This window comes from Lontra canadensis, unplaced genomic scaffold (genome assembly GCF_010015895.1).
Source record: "Lontra canadensis isolate GAN:19392208 unplaced genomic scaffold, GSC_riverotter_1.0 scaffold3, whole genome shotgun sequence".
In the NCBI taxonomy this organism is placed as follows: domain Eukaryota; kingdom Metazoa; phylum Chordata; class Mammalia; order Carnivora; family Mustelidae; genus Lontra; species Lontra canadensis.
Window position 1 is genome coordinate 29,185,319 of NW_022630997.1, and position 16,063 is coordinate 29,201,381.

Sequence of the window (16,063 nt, forward strand, 5' to 3'; positions counted from 1 at the left end):
AAATACCATCACATGGCCGGAATAGGTTTCAACATACGAATTAGGGAGGACACAAGCATTCAATCTGTAGCATAAAGGCCATCTTCCATTGGGAATGGAATGTTAAAAGTGCTTTATATCACAGATCACTAGTTGAGCAGCAAATACTCAACTTCTTTCCCGATAGCTGACATCTCTCTTCCTTTGTAGTCCTTTCCTTTTGGCCAGCAGCTTAGCTAGCTTAAGTTGTAGACATTTCAGCTTGGTTCACTTGCAAACTTTTATGCATTCTGGGCTTAGCCCTATCTCCTCCCAAATTTAACCTCCTCTCCAAGGTCCCCTGTGCTCTTGATCTCCTTGAAGTTTGCTATAACTCCCTACTTGGTTATCTGTGGTAGCGACAGTGGTGGTCCTTGTAATCGGGAGGTTTACTATGTACTAAGGATGGTGTAAGTGGTATGTTTTATCTCATTTAATCATCACAACTACCCCATTAGGTAAACACCATTAAGGTTTTCCTTTTACAAATAAAGAACTGAAAACCAAGGCTTAGAGAGCTTAAAGTAACTTCTTAAGTGATAAAGTCAGGATTTCAACCCAGTTGCCTCTCACTCCAGTTTTAGCTCTTAAATACTATAGTTAGTTGTGGTAGCTCTAAATTCAAGAGTGATTCTGCTTCCCAGGGGACATTTGGTGATACTTGGAGACATTTTTGGTTCTCACAACTGGGAGGGCAGTGCTATTGGCCTCTGGCAGATAGAGGCAATGGATGCCACTCAACATCCCACATGAACAGGATGACACCCTCCATAACAGAATTATCTACCCCAAAAGGTCAGGAGAGCCAAGATCAAGAAACCTACTCTACTGCAGTGGTTCTCAGGGTATGGTCACTGATTCAGCAGACAGCATCACCTGGGAACTTGTTAAGAGTGTAAATTCTGCCCTACCCCTAGACCTACTGAATTAGAAACTGCTGTGGCAAGGCCTAGCCATCTGTGTTTTCACAAGCCCTCAGTTAACTGTGATGTGTATAAAAGTTCTCAAAATGACTGCTCTACTCTACCATCTTGTTCAAACATCTTGTATAGTAGCTGTCCCTTAACTTTTATCTTAGCTGAAGGAGCTTTTCTGAGTGGCAGTTTTTCCTTCTCTGAAGAGAAGGAATTGTTTTCCTCCTCAGGCTCCAGTGCTTAATGCCACTACATTGTTAAATTGTTTAACTGTATCCCAGATCTGTGAAAACCCAGGGTGATGCTTATAGACCTGAGCTGAAGTGGGTCTCATTTTTTATTTAGGCACCGTGGTCTATGCCATCAGAAGCCAAGTATCTTGACTTACCACTTAAGAGAGGAATGGCATCAAACGTACCACCCAAACATAAGGTCGGCTAGAAATGTTTAGGGAAAGGGGCAGCATCATCATAGAAACCAGTTGAATACAGCTAGGGAGGCCCAGTAAGTTCAAAGATTTTAATTACAGGTAGAAGAGAAGCTAAGAAAAATTCTCTGGAAAAAGGGGGCTTTAATGGCCTATGGCCTTAGATCTGGCATTTAAACACATTGACTTTGGGAGGGCACATACCAAATTGCAATAGCCTTTGTTCCTTTGCATCCTTGCCATCTGGTTATGTCCCCTCTTACTTTGTTATCTACCCATCTTTGACACCTTTTCCTCTCAGCCCTGTTGCTGACATCAGCTTGAGTAACTTTGGTTGATAACCATGTTGGTGACACTAGTCATCAACTAGTGCTGGTCTGACTCAGGTCTGTATGGGAAACCCACTACTGTGTACCTCTATGACCGTGTATGGTCACAATTTGGACCTGGTTATCCAGGGCCAGTTCCTTCTCTAAAGTCATGAGTTCCGAGCTGCTCCTTTACTGTAGCCTCCTAGTTTTCAATTCTCATATTCCTACTGTACCCTGTTTTTTAAGTCTGCTGCTTCTATGCCTTTTCTTCTGGGCCACTGTTTCCCAGCTTACGTTGCTCAAATACTTTGTAAGTAAAGAGTTGAATGGTCAAGTTAGTATGCTACATATTATATCCTCTATTGGGAATAGTTCTAAAGAGTCTTACAGTAAAGAAACCTGCTTAGTTTTGGTTAAACATTTTTCCCAAACTTATTTACAAACAGGACCCTTTTCTGTGTAACAACTTATGATTTCCCTTGTAGTTGGTATTCCATGGAACACACCTTGAAAACAGTGTTGGCTCTCTCCTGCCTTTCTCTTCCTGCCCAGCCTAGTAACTGTCATCTATTTTTTCATCTGATTATCATTGATCTTTAGTATCTGCTAGTTTCCAACTCTGATAGCATCTGGCTACCTGTTTCCTTTCCTCTTAACTGAAAAAAAAAAAGGGAGGGAAGGAGGCGGCGAAAGCAAGAAATAAATAATAAAATTTTTTTGATAGGCTTTACTGAGAGTTCCTTTTGTTGAATCTTAACTTGGCCTTTGGTTCTTTTTGCTGTCTTGAATGTATTTTTCCTCATTGATCTTTGGTTGCGAACTCTCACAGTGTTTTCTAATCTTCACATGTACTCTACTGTCCATCTGTTCCTACTTCACACCTCAGAGAGTTTGGAGACCATCTAAAAGGTAAATTTTTTTAGTTCCTTTATTTTAGGTTTTCATTATTATTTATTCATCTCTTGTTATCTCAGAGGAAAACTAGTTTTATTCCAGTCCTTAAATTCAGCAAGTCCAAAATAGAATTACACTTGAGGATACAGATGTCACTCTATCTTTTTTGGCCTCACTTTTCTCACAAAGGCCTGGTTAGCTTTTGCTCATTCTTTAGTGTCCAGCCTAGCTGTCACTTCTGTTATGGACTTTACCTTGTTCATCTCCCTTAGTTTTCCTTGAAGGAGGCTGTGATTTAATTTGTTCTTTGTTATGTCCCTATCACTTAACCTAGTGCCAAGAGCTTTAAATACCACTTAATGCTGAGGCACACTTGGATCTTTATCTTCAGCTCTTTTTCTCTGTCAGCTTCTTATATTAAGACACCATAATTTTACTTCCTAAACACTTCTTGAGCCTCACCTCTATTTCTACTATACGGTCTAATCCGTGCTGACTTTATGACTCAGATGGTATATGGCACCAGTCATCCAGCTGACCCCTGTGTTCAGTTTTGCTTCCTTCAAATCCATCCCTCGTGCTGCTCACACACAGTGAGCTCTCTGAAGCATATATCTTCAAAGCTTATGTGGCACCTCATCTATTTTCAACTCTCCTGGGTGATATTTATGGTATTCTGTGGCCTTGCCTCTGCCACTTCTCCAGCATCATTTCTTGCCACTTCCCTGCTCCAAACCTGATATCCTAATGACCATTGCTTATGATTCCCTGGCATGCTGTTTGCTTGCTCTTAATCCACCTCTCCAGACTGAGCAGTCTTTATCTCCTCCAAGAACTATTTCCTCTCTTCCCAGAGAGGACAGTAGTTTTATCTACTAAAAACTCCTCTCAGTGCTGATAGTAGTACCTCCATGAACTTGTTGCATAATACGTGATCTGTCTATAAAATGTCTGCATTCTTGGGACGCCTGGGTGGCTCAGTGGGTTAAAGCCTCTGCCTTCAGTTCAGGTCATGATCCCAGGGTCCTGGGATCGAGCCCCACATCGGGCTCTCTGCTCTGCAGGGAGCCTGCTTCCTCCTCTCTCTCTCTCTCTCTGCCTGCCTCTCTGCCTACTTGCGATCTCTGTCAAATAAATAAATAAAATCTTTAAAAAAAAAAAAAAATGTCTGCATTCTTTATGAGGCTGAGCTTCTCCAGGGCATCTTAGTGTTTTTTGGCTTATGGCTGCTGCCCAGTAAATGTTTCTTGAACTAAATTCAAGATACTCAAAAAGAGTAGGTTAACACACAAATGTGGATCTTAAGCCACAGTTTCTTAACAGAAGATTTAGGATGATTTATTTGTGTAAAATGCTACTTGACCATTTGAGATTGTCGGTTGGTATCAGAAAAAGTGAGGCCAGCACACACAGCCCTTATGGTTGTTTATAGGACATTTTTACCCTAAAAGGTAGTGAATTTCTAGAGGACAGAGACCTTGCATTGTCTGCCTTTATTCCTCGCAGTGCTCCATGTGATGTCCTAGACAAAGTGAGTGCTCCGTAGGTGCTTGAACTAAATAAAGAGCAACATACTACTAGAGTTTGGTATCAAGTAGAGGCAGGCTTCTGGGCTCTTCTCTTTCTTGGATTTCCGAGCTCAGCTAATCCACAGTCCAAGGACCCATTTACCTTTTTATTCTCTACATATAAGAAAAGAATGAATGCCCCAGGTGATACTTAAGCCTGAACACTTAATCTGCTTTATTTGATGTACCTAAATGTTATGGCAGTTGTCAAATATCTTCAGTTTTATATAGGTTATAAAGCCAATATTATTTTAAAAGGAATATTTGTCCATTTTCAAACTTCTCTGTATTCTAAAATGAATTGCAGTTACCAAAAGTAGCTCAGTGCAGTTGAATTAAATTAGTTGCACTTAAAAATCCCCAAAGAAAGAGGTACAGATTTAGTCATAAATATTTGTACCATCCAGTTCTACATATGTCTGGAAACTTTTGAATCTTCCATTGACTGCTCTGGTGACTTTCTCTGCAGTGGAGCAGTAGTAGCAAATAGGGCTGGATCTGTATTGTCCAAACAGTAGCCAAAGGCATATGTGGCTATTTAAAGTGAAATAAAATTTGAAATTCAGTTGCTCAGTTACACTGGCCATATTTCAAATACTTAGTTAATACATGTGCTAGGAAATTTTCTTCTGTACTGGATGAGATCATCTCTGAGGTTCCTTCTGTGTTGGAGATCTTGCTGGTCTTGCTGCCTGAAAGCCACTGCTGGTCTGATTTTTTCATAGGGAGCTTCAGAGATTTCTTAACATTATTTGATCACATTTTGATTTTTACTACATTGGCTATTGCCTGAAATAACTGGTCAGTTTTTTTTCAAAAGATATTTTCATTGTGTTAGTATTTGTTTTCTACTACTACTATTTTTTTTTTTCCAAAGAATCTGCCACCAGGGGGTGCCCTCAAACCTTTTGGGAAAATTAAGTGTGTTTCAGCCTTGTTAATAAGAGTGAAGCATAGACTAATAATACTGATTTTTTAATTCATGCTGTATAACTTAGGAATTAAATTAAGAATTAGGCACCATAATATGTATGCACATTACTTTGTTTATATGGCAAATTATTTTTCTAGTGGTATGTGAGAAGCTGTCTTTGAACTATCTTAAAAGTTACTTAAAAATAATTTTAAAGTGTTAACTACAGTTCAATAATATTCTCATTAAATTTAAAAGTATAAACTGTAGTAAAAGATTGAAGTTACTACTCACATTTCTTGAATGAATTAAGTTCATCTTACTTCCAGGACTAAAAAACTCACATTACCATTAGCTATTTCTCTGATATCTTGTCATGTTCAGTTTGATTGCCTGGCTATAAAAGATGGATAATAATGTGATTCTATGGTATTGAAAATATCTGTTGGCTTATATGTAATAGCGTTGTGGTTTGGTGGTATTTGCTAACGTGATTGATGGATATGGCCATGTAGTCATACGGTAATAGGAATGAGAGATGAGAAAGACCTATCAGAGCATCTTGTGCTAGTGTGGGATTGTTCCCTAAAGGATAATCATTTACCATAACAGTACTGAGAAGTAAATTCTCCTTTGGAGACAGGATAGTGAGGATGCGTTATTATGCTTTGTCCTAATACTCAGTGCATTTTATTATTAGCATGGAAAAGATTGTCATTATCAGTAAATACTGTTTAGAGAAGAGCTTCCTTCATGTTTCGTAAACCTGTACGATTTTGTGTATAATCTAGTGAAATCTGTGTAGTAGATAGTGTGACAGTTGTTGTTTAGAGGCATAGTTTGTTTAAAGAACTGGGTGAAGATGTTCTTTGTAAATTGCTTGTGTTCCCAGATTAGTTGTTAATTATTTCAGTTTAGGAGTACATGATGGTGAAATTTCCATCTACAAAAACTTGTGAATTTTAAGGCAATGGTGGCTGGTTTTCTGGATGAAGAGAGAAACTAGTGCAGAGTTGTGTCATGAGCAACAGAACAGTGATTGGGAGAGGCTAGAAATGGAATTGTGAGGACCATCCAGGAGAGCCCTTTCTCATCTCCTTTCTTATTTCTCTTGTCTGTACTGGCTAATAGGAGCTTGGCTGTGGGCATGGAGATGTAGAATAAAATTAGAATCCACTGCTTGCACTCTTTTTCCTTTTTTTCCTCTGTTGCTGACAACCAATGAGGGGGAAGAAGAGGAAATAGCTATAGCAGCCTGATTTACCCCATATTAAGCAACTATCGAATTACTATAATGACAGGTACAGGTTATTTCCAGTGTAAGTTTCCAGATAAATACTTTGAAGCCTCTTTTGTACTATCCTTAAATCATTTCAAATGCTTATAATGAGCTGTGATTTTTATCAGTGATTCCCAGATTCAAAGTCATAGCACTTTGAAAATTCATACGGTAGCTCTTAATAGCTCTTTGAAGAGGAAAACCAAACCAAAACAAAGATAAGAGAGGGTCAGGGTGGCTTCCAAGCACAGCCCTTTTCCCTGCTACCAACACTGACCCCTGGTAGCACTCAGCCTTTCGTATCACCTTGTTCTCCACGACATTCATTTTGTACCTCTTTTGATGCCTTAAGATAAAAATTTTAGACAGTCTTAATTAGGTGCACAAAATAGTTCACTAATTTCTGAAATATGCTTTCTTAAATATAAAAATGTTAGGCTAGCTATTTCCTGAAAACCAGCTGGGCTTTATTAAAATTTGGGGAACATTCTTATTGAAGCCGTAATTGTCATGGATGATACACATGAGAGATCACCCTGTGGTTGGCCTGTCAGACTTGCATGAGCCTTCAGAAATTAAGGGGGAGTGAATGAGTTTGTTTTCTTGTAAGCTGTCACATTCTTCTCTTCAAAGTGTCAGCCTGAGTCACGCACAAGTAAATGTTAGAAAGATTCACCTTCTCCAGTTGATTTTTTTGCCCTTACATAATTTAGTGCTACAATTGTTTTTTTTTTCTCTCTAACATTTAATTTTGTAGTCTAAAGACATGCCTGAAGAATAAGTGGGTCTGAAAGATCTTGATAATTCTGACTTGTGTTATTTCTTTTTAATTTTTTCAAGATTTTACATATTTATTTTTAGAGAGAGAGCGGGGAGAGGGGCAGAGGGATAGGGAGAGAGAGTCCCAAGCAGACTCCATGCTGAGCGTAGAGCCCAACACAGGGCTCCATTGCACAACACCAAGATCACAACCTGAGCCGAAACCAAAGAGTCTGCTGCTTAACTGCCACCTGTCTGCCTCTTTTTTTAATTTTTGAAGTATGAACCTGCCTTTCTGGCTTGGGATCCCATTAAGTTTTAGGTATATTATAGAAAGCTTACCCCATATGCAGTTTAATTTACTTTTCCTTAAAAAGAAAAAAAAAAACAAGGAAAAGAAAAAAGGAAAGAAACTCTAATATTTGCCCTAAGTAGTGGTGATTTTCATAGGAAGTAGAGAGGAGGAGGAGGATGAGCTTTGTAAAATTACCTGTAATAGAAAATTTAAGTTAATTGAACCAGTATTTAGAGAATGTCACATATGAATATCACTGTTCTAGGCATAGTGAATCAACATAAATTTTGTTTTTAGCATTTATTTATTTATTTATTTGAGAGTGAGCGAGCATATGAATGAGTGGGCAGAGGGAAAAACGGGCTTCCTGCTCAGCAGGGATGTGGGGCTTGATCCCAGGACCCCATGAACATGACCTGATCTGAAGGCAGATAGATGCCTAACCAATTGAGCCACCCAGGTGCCCCCATAAATCTTGTCTTAAAGGAACTTCTAGTAAGCACTCGTAGGCATATCCATAAATAAGTACAGTATAAAGCAGGAAGTCTTAAGTGTCTTGTGAAAAAAAGTACAGATAAATTGGAGGAGGGAAAGTTAACCTTCTAGCTGGCAAATAAAATTGGATAGACTTTGAAACAACATGTTGTTTGAGCAAGACATCAGAAGGTTAGGTAAGTTTTAAAGTTGAGTGGGAAAGATATTGTAGGTGTAACACAAATTGTATCTGTGGCAGCACAGGTAGGTGCTCAAGAAGAGTAAATTGCTGAGTTGCCAGTATGTAAAATGCACAGAAGGTGGTGTGTATGTGTGCTAAAGAAGGCTAGACAAGCATCTAAGGCCAGATAGTTGGCTATTAGTTCAAAGAATTATACTGTATTGTAAAGGCAATGAAAAGCCATTGAAAGCTTTCAAGTGGAGCCGGGACACACCAGGGTGTACTTGTGTGGAAACTGAAGGTGGGCAGCAGTAGGGCAGCAGTTAGATTGCTGTAGCGCTCTTGGGGAGATTGGGTGAAGGGCCGAGTCAGGGGAGCTTAGTAGTAGTGATTAAGAGGAAGTAACGAGCATGTTAAGTTCCTGCTGAATCAGTCAGTAGGACTTGGCAGTTAATTGATGTGGGGGTGATGAAGGAAGGGGGAGGCTCAATTCAGAAAGGTGGTGAATTACTGGCCCATTAGATTATTATTACTATTATTATTACTTTGCATTTGTATGTGGGGCTTTAGAATTCATAAAACACTGTTACCTATGAGCCTTCATAACTCTGTAAGTTAAACAGAGTTAGAATTATTCTTATTACAGATGAGGAAATAAAGAATTCGGGAATTTTTTGTTAATACAGGGAGTAATTGCAGATCTGCGCCTCTTACTATAGTCTTCCAGTATCTTGGCCAGTGCTCCATTCTCTAAAACCTGGCAAGCAAAGGCTTGGCATCTAGTCTTAATTTATGCCATAAAGTGTGAGTGTAGAAAACTGCTTTACCTCTTTTAAGCGGTAGTTTCTTTCTTTAGATGTCCTTATGCTTTCTATTTTTCAGGGATACTTTCAAGGTAAAATGTAATGTTTTTATTTTCATTAACTCTTTTATTCAGCAAATAATAGTGAGTACTGAATACTGTGCTTGGTATGGGAATGCAAGATATCAGAGATGCAGTCCCTTCTGTTGCAGTGTTTCACAGATTGGAGGAGAGGAGACAGACATAAGTGGATAAGTTACTGTAATAAGCTGTAATAAGTGCTGTGGTACAGGTGTGTACATTTGACAATAGAGTCACAGAGGAAGGAGCAATTAGGAAAGTCAGGGAAATGTGAACTAAGTCTTGTCCCATATTTAGTAATTTAACTGTAGTAAAATGTTAAACAAGGCAGAGGGTAAAATATGTATCATCATCATAATAGCAGCTGTTTGTCGAAACCATCTAAAGCCAAGGAACCCCAAGGATTGCTAGTAGCTACCAAAATTAGGAAGAGGCTTGGAAAGATTCTTCCTTAGAGCTTTCAAAGGGAGGATAACGTTGCCAGCATCTTGATTTTAGACTTCTAGCCTCCAAAACTATGAGAGAATGAATTTTTGTTGTTTTAAGCCACAGTTTGTGGTACTTCGTTATAGCATCCTAAGGAAACTAACGTAGTAGTGACATAAGAATCAAATTGCGGTGAACACTGAGAAACATATAGAATTGTTGAATCATTGTATTATACATCTGAAACTAATAAAACATTGTTAATTATACTAAAATAAAAACAAAATGAAACAAAGAATCAAATTGATCTGTGGGAAACCAAGAAAACCCAGAAATAGACCCATGATTGCAGAATCATTTGATTTTCAACAAAGGTACCAAAGAAATCTAGTGCGAGAAAGAAACGGCTTTTTAACAAATGGTGCTGGAGGAACTGGATATACATATGGGGGGAAAATGAACTTCAGCTCTTCCCACACAGCATACATAGAAAATAATTCTAAATACAAAAGCTAAAACCATGAAGTTTCTGGAAGAAAGTATCTTTGTCATTTAGGGAAAGATTTCATAGGACACGAAAACATTAGCCATAAAAGAAAAAAAATTAATACTCATCATCTAAGTACATTAAGAAAATGAGTAGACAAACTAAAGACACAGATAAAATATTTTCTGAAAGTTTCTCTAACAAGGGACTTGTGTTTAGAATTTATAAGTAACTATAATTAAAAATTAAAAAGACAAACAGCCTTATTAAAAAAATGAGCAAAAGAATTTTAAAGACGTCACAAAGAAAGACATACAAATGACCGAGTAGCACATTAAAAAGTACTCAGTATCATTTGTCGTTGGGGAAATGCCAATGAAAATTGAAATGAAATATTAGTACACAAACACTAAAAAGGATGAAACTAAAATGACCAAGTGTAGTATAGATATGGAAAAACCGGAACTCTCATATTTTGTTGTTGGAGTGTGCAGTGGTACTACTACATTGGGGAAAGATCTGGCAGTTCTTTAGAAAACTGAACATTTATCTACCTTATGATCCATTAATTCATTAATTCTGTTTTTTGTTTTTTGTTGTTGTTTTTTTTTTAGTGTGTGTGTGTGTGTGTGTTTAAGAGAGAGGAGGGACTGGAAGGGAGAGAGGGAGAGAGAGAATCTTAAGCAGTCTCCAAGCCCAGTGCAGAGCCCAAAGCGGGCTCAATCCCACAACCCTGAGACCATGACCTCAGCTTAACTGACTGAGCCATCCAGGTGCTCCTAATTCTGTTCCTTTCTGTACCCAGTAAAAATAAGAGTGTGAGTGCGAGAAAAGTCCTGTATTTATAGAAGAATGTTATAGCATCTTTATCTAATAGCCAAAACCTAGAAATAGACCTGTTGTCTATCAACAGGAGAATGAATAAACAAATTGTGGTGTATTCATACAATGGGATAAAATAATAAAAGGGAACAAAATCATTGATAAAACATAGATATATCTCAAAAACCTTGTGTTAAGAAAAAAACCTTGCATAAAACAGTACTGGTCCTTTGTTTCCAATACATAAAGTTTTATAAGAGGCAGAACTAATCTGTAATAGAACAAATTTAGGACAATGGTAGTCCCTTAGGTGTGGGGGCAGGAGTTTCCTGGGAAGGGGCATGAGAGAACTTTTAAGGTTTTTGTTTTGTTTTGTTTTTTAAGATTTTACTTATTTATTTGACAGAGATCTCAAGTAGGCAGAGAGGCAGGCAGAGAGAGAGAAGAGGAAGCAGGCTCCCTGCAGAGCAGAGAGCCTGATGCGGGGCTTGATCCCAGGACCCTGAGATCATGACCTGAGCTGAAGGCAGAGGCTTTAACCCACTGAGCCACCCAGGTGCCACTGTTTTGTTTTGTAAAGATTTTGTTTATTTTTGAGAGAAATAGCGATCACAAGTAGGCAAAGTGGCAGGCAGAGGAAGAGGGAGAAGCAGGCTCCCTGCTGATCAGGGAGCCTGATGGGGGACTCAGTTCCAGGACCCTGGACTCATGATGCAAGCCGAAGGCAGACGCTTAACTGACTGAGCCACCCAGGTGCCCGAGAGAACTCTTCAGGTTTTGATGATGTCCTATATCTTGATAAGGGTCTAGGTTTACAGGTATATACATTTGTAAAAATATTTGTTGAATGGTAATAATGCCACTTAAGTATATCACTTAAGATTAGTATATTTCATTGAATTTAAATTTTACCTCAAAAGAAAAAACCTAAATAAATATTAAATATTAAGCTATCATTGTTAATATGCAGGCTGAAGTGATAAATGTACAGATGTACCCAATTACTTCAAAGTGAATTTAAAAATGGATTGATGGATGGGTAGATATGTGACAAAAGTAAATATAGAAAAATGTGATTTAATTATAGAAACTACTGAGTATATGGTATTAGTGTATAGTTATTTTAACTTTGCTGTATTTTTGAAAGTTTCATACAATGTTGAGAAAAATAATTACTATTGATAGGGAATTATACATCTAGTAACATTTATCATTCTGTTACATGGAAAGACATCTATGGCTTTCTCTTAAGGCAGAAAATCAAGTTGCAATAAAATATAGTATACCATTTAGTTAAAAAATTAACATAACAAAATTGAGTAGTTATTTTAATTTTAGGATCATAGAATTATGACTTTTTTCCTGTTCAGATTTTGGGGTGTGAGGTACTTTTTTTTGAAAAATTATGTAATAAAATTTAATAGTCTAGACCTTGTATATAAAGGGTTGGTTTTGGGGAGTTTTTTTTTTTTTTGAAAATTTTCATTAAAAGAGATTAGTAGTATCTTCAAAGTTTTACTGCGATCTAACTAGGTTTATATCAATAAAAAATGGAATGACTTGAGGTGTTTATTATATTCATTGATTTGTGACTGGTCACTTTTTTAAAGTTCTGAACTATTTGAAGAAGTAGATCAGCAGCAACTTCCTCTTTTAGTAAAATGATGGTAGTTTTCTGATTTTATCAGCTACAGATTTCTCTTACTCTCTCAAGGTTCAGAAGTCATTATTTATTTAATATTTTCTCTATGCCAGACACTGTACTTAGTCATTATGAATATATCTGTAGTAATAGAGCACAGTTCATAGATTTAGTTTTAGTTGGTCAAGTATTCTAAGAAAGAAGAAATAAGTAAACATCTCTTCCTTTGCATGCTTCTAGAGATTTAAAACATTCATAATGTTTTGACATTTGGCATATCAGTTACTCTTTTTAAGTAGTTCATCCATGTTTCTATCTGCTAAAGGAAGAAAGAAAGATAACCTTTCTACAGTCACTGTGATGAGCCTATAGTATGACCCAGGACAATTCTTCAGGGTTAGGGCTGACCTATGGGTGGGGGTGGCAGTCACAGAAAGAACATAGGGCTTTCTGCTGTGAGACTCATGAGGTCAGTGATCATGTCTGTTATTGTTTACAGTTCTGTCTTCATTCCTGGTACAGTGTCTGGTACATAATAAATACTCAAAATACTTGTTTACTGGTGAGTTGAATTAACAAACAGATTTATAGTTTAAAAAGAAGAGATGAACAAAATGGCATTACAATTTTGAAACTCCTTATGTCAATTCTGAATGAGACGTACACTTTGAGACATATATATGCTTTGTGGAACTAGAATAAAAATACAACATACACACACGTATACACATGCAGAAACACCTGCTACATCTAGTTATGTATGCAGACAATCCAATAGAGAGCAGGGCTTTACTTGTGAGAAAATTTAATGAAACTCTCCTTTTATTGTCTTACGTTTATTTTCCTTATAATCATCATTGCCATTATTATAAATAAACATAGTAGATGCTTTATTATAAATAAACATTTATTCTGTTCTTCAAGGTTCTTGCTACTCTGGAAGTAAAGAAATGACTTTTTTTTAAGAAATGACTGACTTTTTTTTTAAGAAATGACTTACATTTTAAAAACCTTTCATCATTTATATCTTGGTTTGCACTGTATAGGTTAATAATAATAATTTATAAAAGGTAACATTTGCATAAAAATACTAATATGTGAGAAAGCTGAAGATCATAGTAGCTTTTTAAATTATGCTTTTTTTTTTTAAAGATTTTATTTATTTATTAGAAAGATGGAGAGAGAGCACAGGTAGGCAGAACAGCAGGCAGAGGGAGAGTGAGAAGCAAGCTCGCTGCTGAGCAGGGAGCCCGATATGGGACTCGATTCCAGGACCCTGGGATCATGACTCGAGCCAGAGGCAGCTGCTTAACTAACTGAGCCACTCAGTTGCCCCATAAATTATGCATTCTATCTCAAACAGTAGTTGGGTTGGTTATGTTCTCGAATGATATTTTTTTATGTTCTCATTTGCGTTTCCAAAGCAGCATTTAGACATAGCTCTGAAGTGTTGACAGTTGTGAAGAAGTCCAGTGCAGTAACATTTTATCAGATACAATAAGTGATATTTTTAAAGCTTGTGACCGTCAGCAAAGCACGGCAGCAACTACTTGGTCTGTCAATTTTAAAAGACAAGGATAGGTACCCAAAAGAGAAGCTGTCAGCCCATTTAGACATATAAAGGTTAAATGTCTTTAGGTTAAAATATTTGGGTAGACATTTCACCCTGTCCGTTCTACTAAATGTAGTTAAAACCGTGGATACTATATAAACATAAGAACACTCTGAATGGTAGAGAAAATACTGACCAGCTATGGTCTGTGGGGCCCTAGAAATGTACAGTAGAGGTCTGTCCGGGAACTTGAATTCTCACCTCCACCCAGTGGCACAAGATGCCTTCCCCACTCCTCACAAGTAGGGGGCCTGAGTTTCTACTCCAAACTGGCAGTAACGAGTTAGCTCTTGCCTTCCTCTGTTACAGAAGGCGTGCGAAAACAAGATTTAAATAAGATCCAGAATCTCATAACATAATACCCAAGATACCCAGATTCCAGTAAAAGATGACTCATCACCAAGAATCAGGAAAATCTGTGTTGAAATGAGAAGACAGTCTGTGGACCTCAACCCCAAGATAAAACAGCTTTTAGAATTATGTGACAAGATTTTCAAAAGGCTTCAATGAGCTATTACAAGTCTGCTAAAAATGATGAAAAAATAGTTTCAGGAAAGAAATAGTAGCTATAAAGATAAAAAACCAAATAGAAATTTTAGAACTGAAAAATACAATAACTGAAATTTTTAAAGAAGTGCTATGAATGAGCTCAATGAAGAAATGGGATGACAGAAGAAAGAAATGGTAAACTTGAAAGAGAACAACAGAATTACTCATTTTGAACAATACAAAGAAAATAGACTGGCAAAAAGAAAAAAAACCCAAAGAAACAGTTGAAGGACCTTTGGTACTACAATAAAAGATCTAACACGGTCCTAATTTAGAGAGGGAGCTTAAGCATAGGTTGGATGTTAGCGTATTGATATAATGACAAATCTTAGTGTTAGAAATTCTCTATAAAACCAGAGTGGATGTAAATTGTTACTTTTTCTATTTACAGACATACCTTGTGCAGCTTCAGATAGAGGAATGAAGGTTCCTTAATTCCAATTTATAGCAAAGAAAGTCTGTAGGTTTGTGAAGAGTCTGTATCCTCAATCCCTTTCAAGTAGAGAAGTGGGGAGAGTAGAGGTTGGAACACTTGGGTTCTAGTTTTGATTTAGTTGCTAATTGACCTTCTCAAGCTAGGATAATCAGGTAACCTCCTTGGCCTCAGTTTTCTTTCCTGTGTAATAATGACAGAATCAGACTGGGTTATAAATGAGACCTCCTTTAGTTCAAATGTAATTTTAAGTTGATAAATGTTTTACTTTAATCCTGACTTAATAATTTCCAAATGGTTAATTGGTTAATTCCAAATTGGTTAATTCCCAAATTAACAGTGTTTTCATTGTCAGTACTTTTAAAGATACATTTTTTAGAGAGAAATTAGATCAAAAGACCTAAAGTAATTTCTAAAGCCTGTAGGGATGGGAAATTATAAAAGATAAAAATGGGCTATGAATGTTGTCTTTGTTGTACTTCAGATTATGATGTGGGAATTGTGGTTTTAACCTCCCAACGGTGCCTTAAAATAAAAATTCTATGATCATCAGAAACCTCATTGTTTACTACCCAGTAGGTTAGATTTGAAAAATATACTGTGCTCTGAAATAATTAGTATGTTTTTTATGGTGATTTTTTAAAATTATGAACAATTGAAACTGTATGGGTTCTAGAGTTTCTTAGTGAGTCCTTAGTGGTCTAGCAGTTTTTAGTTGTAACCAAGGGCAGAATGTGCTGGGTTTTTTTATTTGCAAGTGTTTCATTTAATTGTGAAAGTTGACATGAGAGATATTTGATATTTGGGATACTTAATTAGCTTTCAGAGGGTATTCAGGTAGATTAGATACATTTGAAAGTGAATTTGTAGGGGCGCCTGAGTGGCTCAGTCGGTTAAGCATCTGCCTTTGGCTCCGGTCATGATCCCAGGGTCCTTAGTGGGGAGCCTGCTTCTCCCTCTCCCTCTGCTGTTCCCTCTGCTTATGCTCTCTCTGTGAAATAAATAAAAATCTTAAAAAAAAAAAAGAGTTTTTAAATACCCAAGTTCCACCTTAGTACATGTCTGTTGGTGTACTTTTACATGTGTTTGATGATACTGATAAAGTGCCTTATGGGATTCAGTGAAAAGCAGGTATGTAATTTAATTTCATAACAAACATTTGTTCATTGGTTATTA

At 37.1% G+C, this 16,063-nt stretch overlaps 1 protein-coding gene across 5 annotated transcripts in view; it reads left to right on the top strand.

Moving 5' to 3' along the window:
* Positions 1–16,063, top strand: part of PARG (poly(ADP-ribose) glycohydrolase) — a 116,276-nt gene that overhangs the window by 36,451 nt on the left and 63,762 nt on the right. The window lies entirely within an intron of this gene.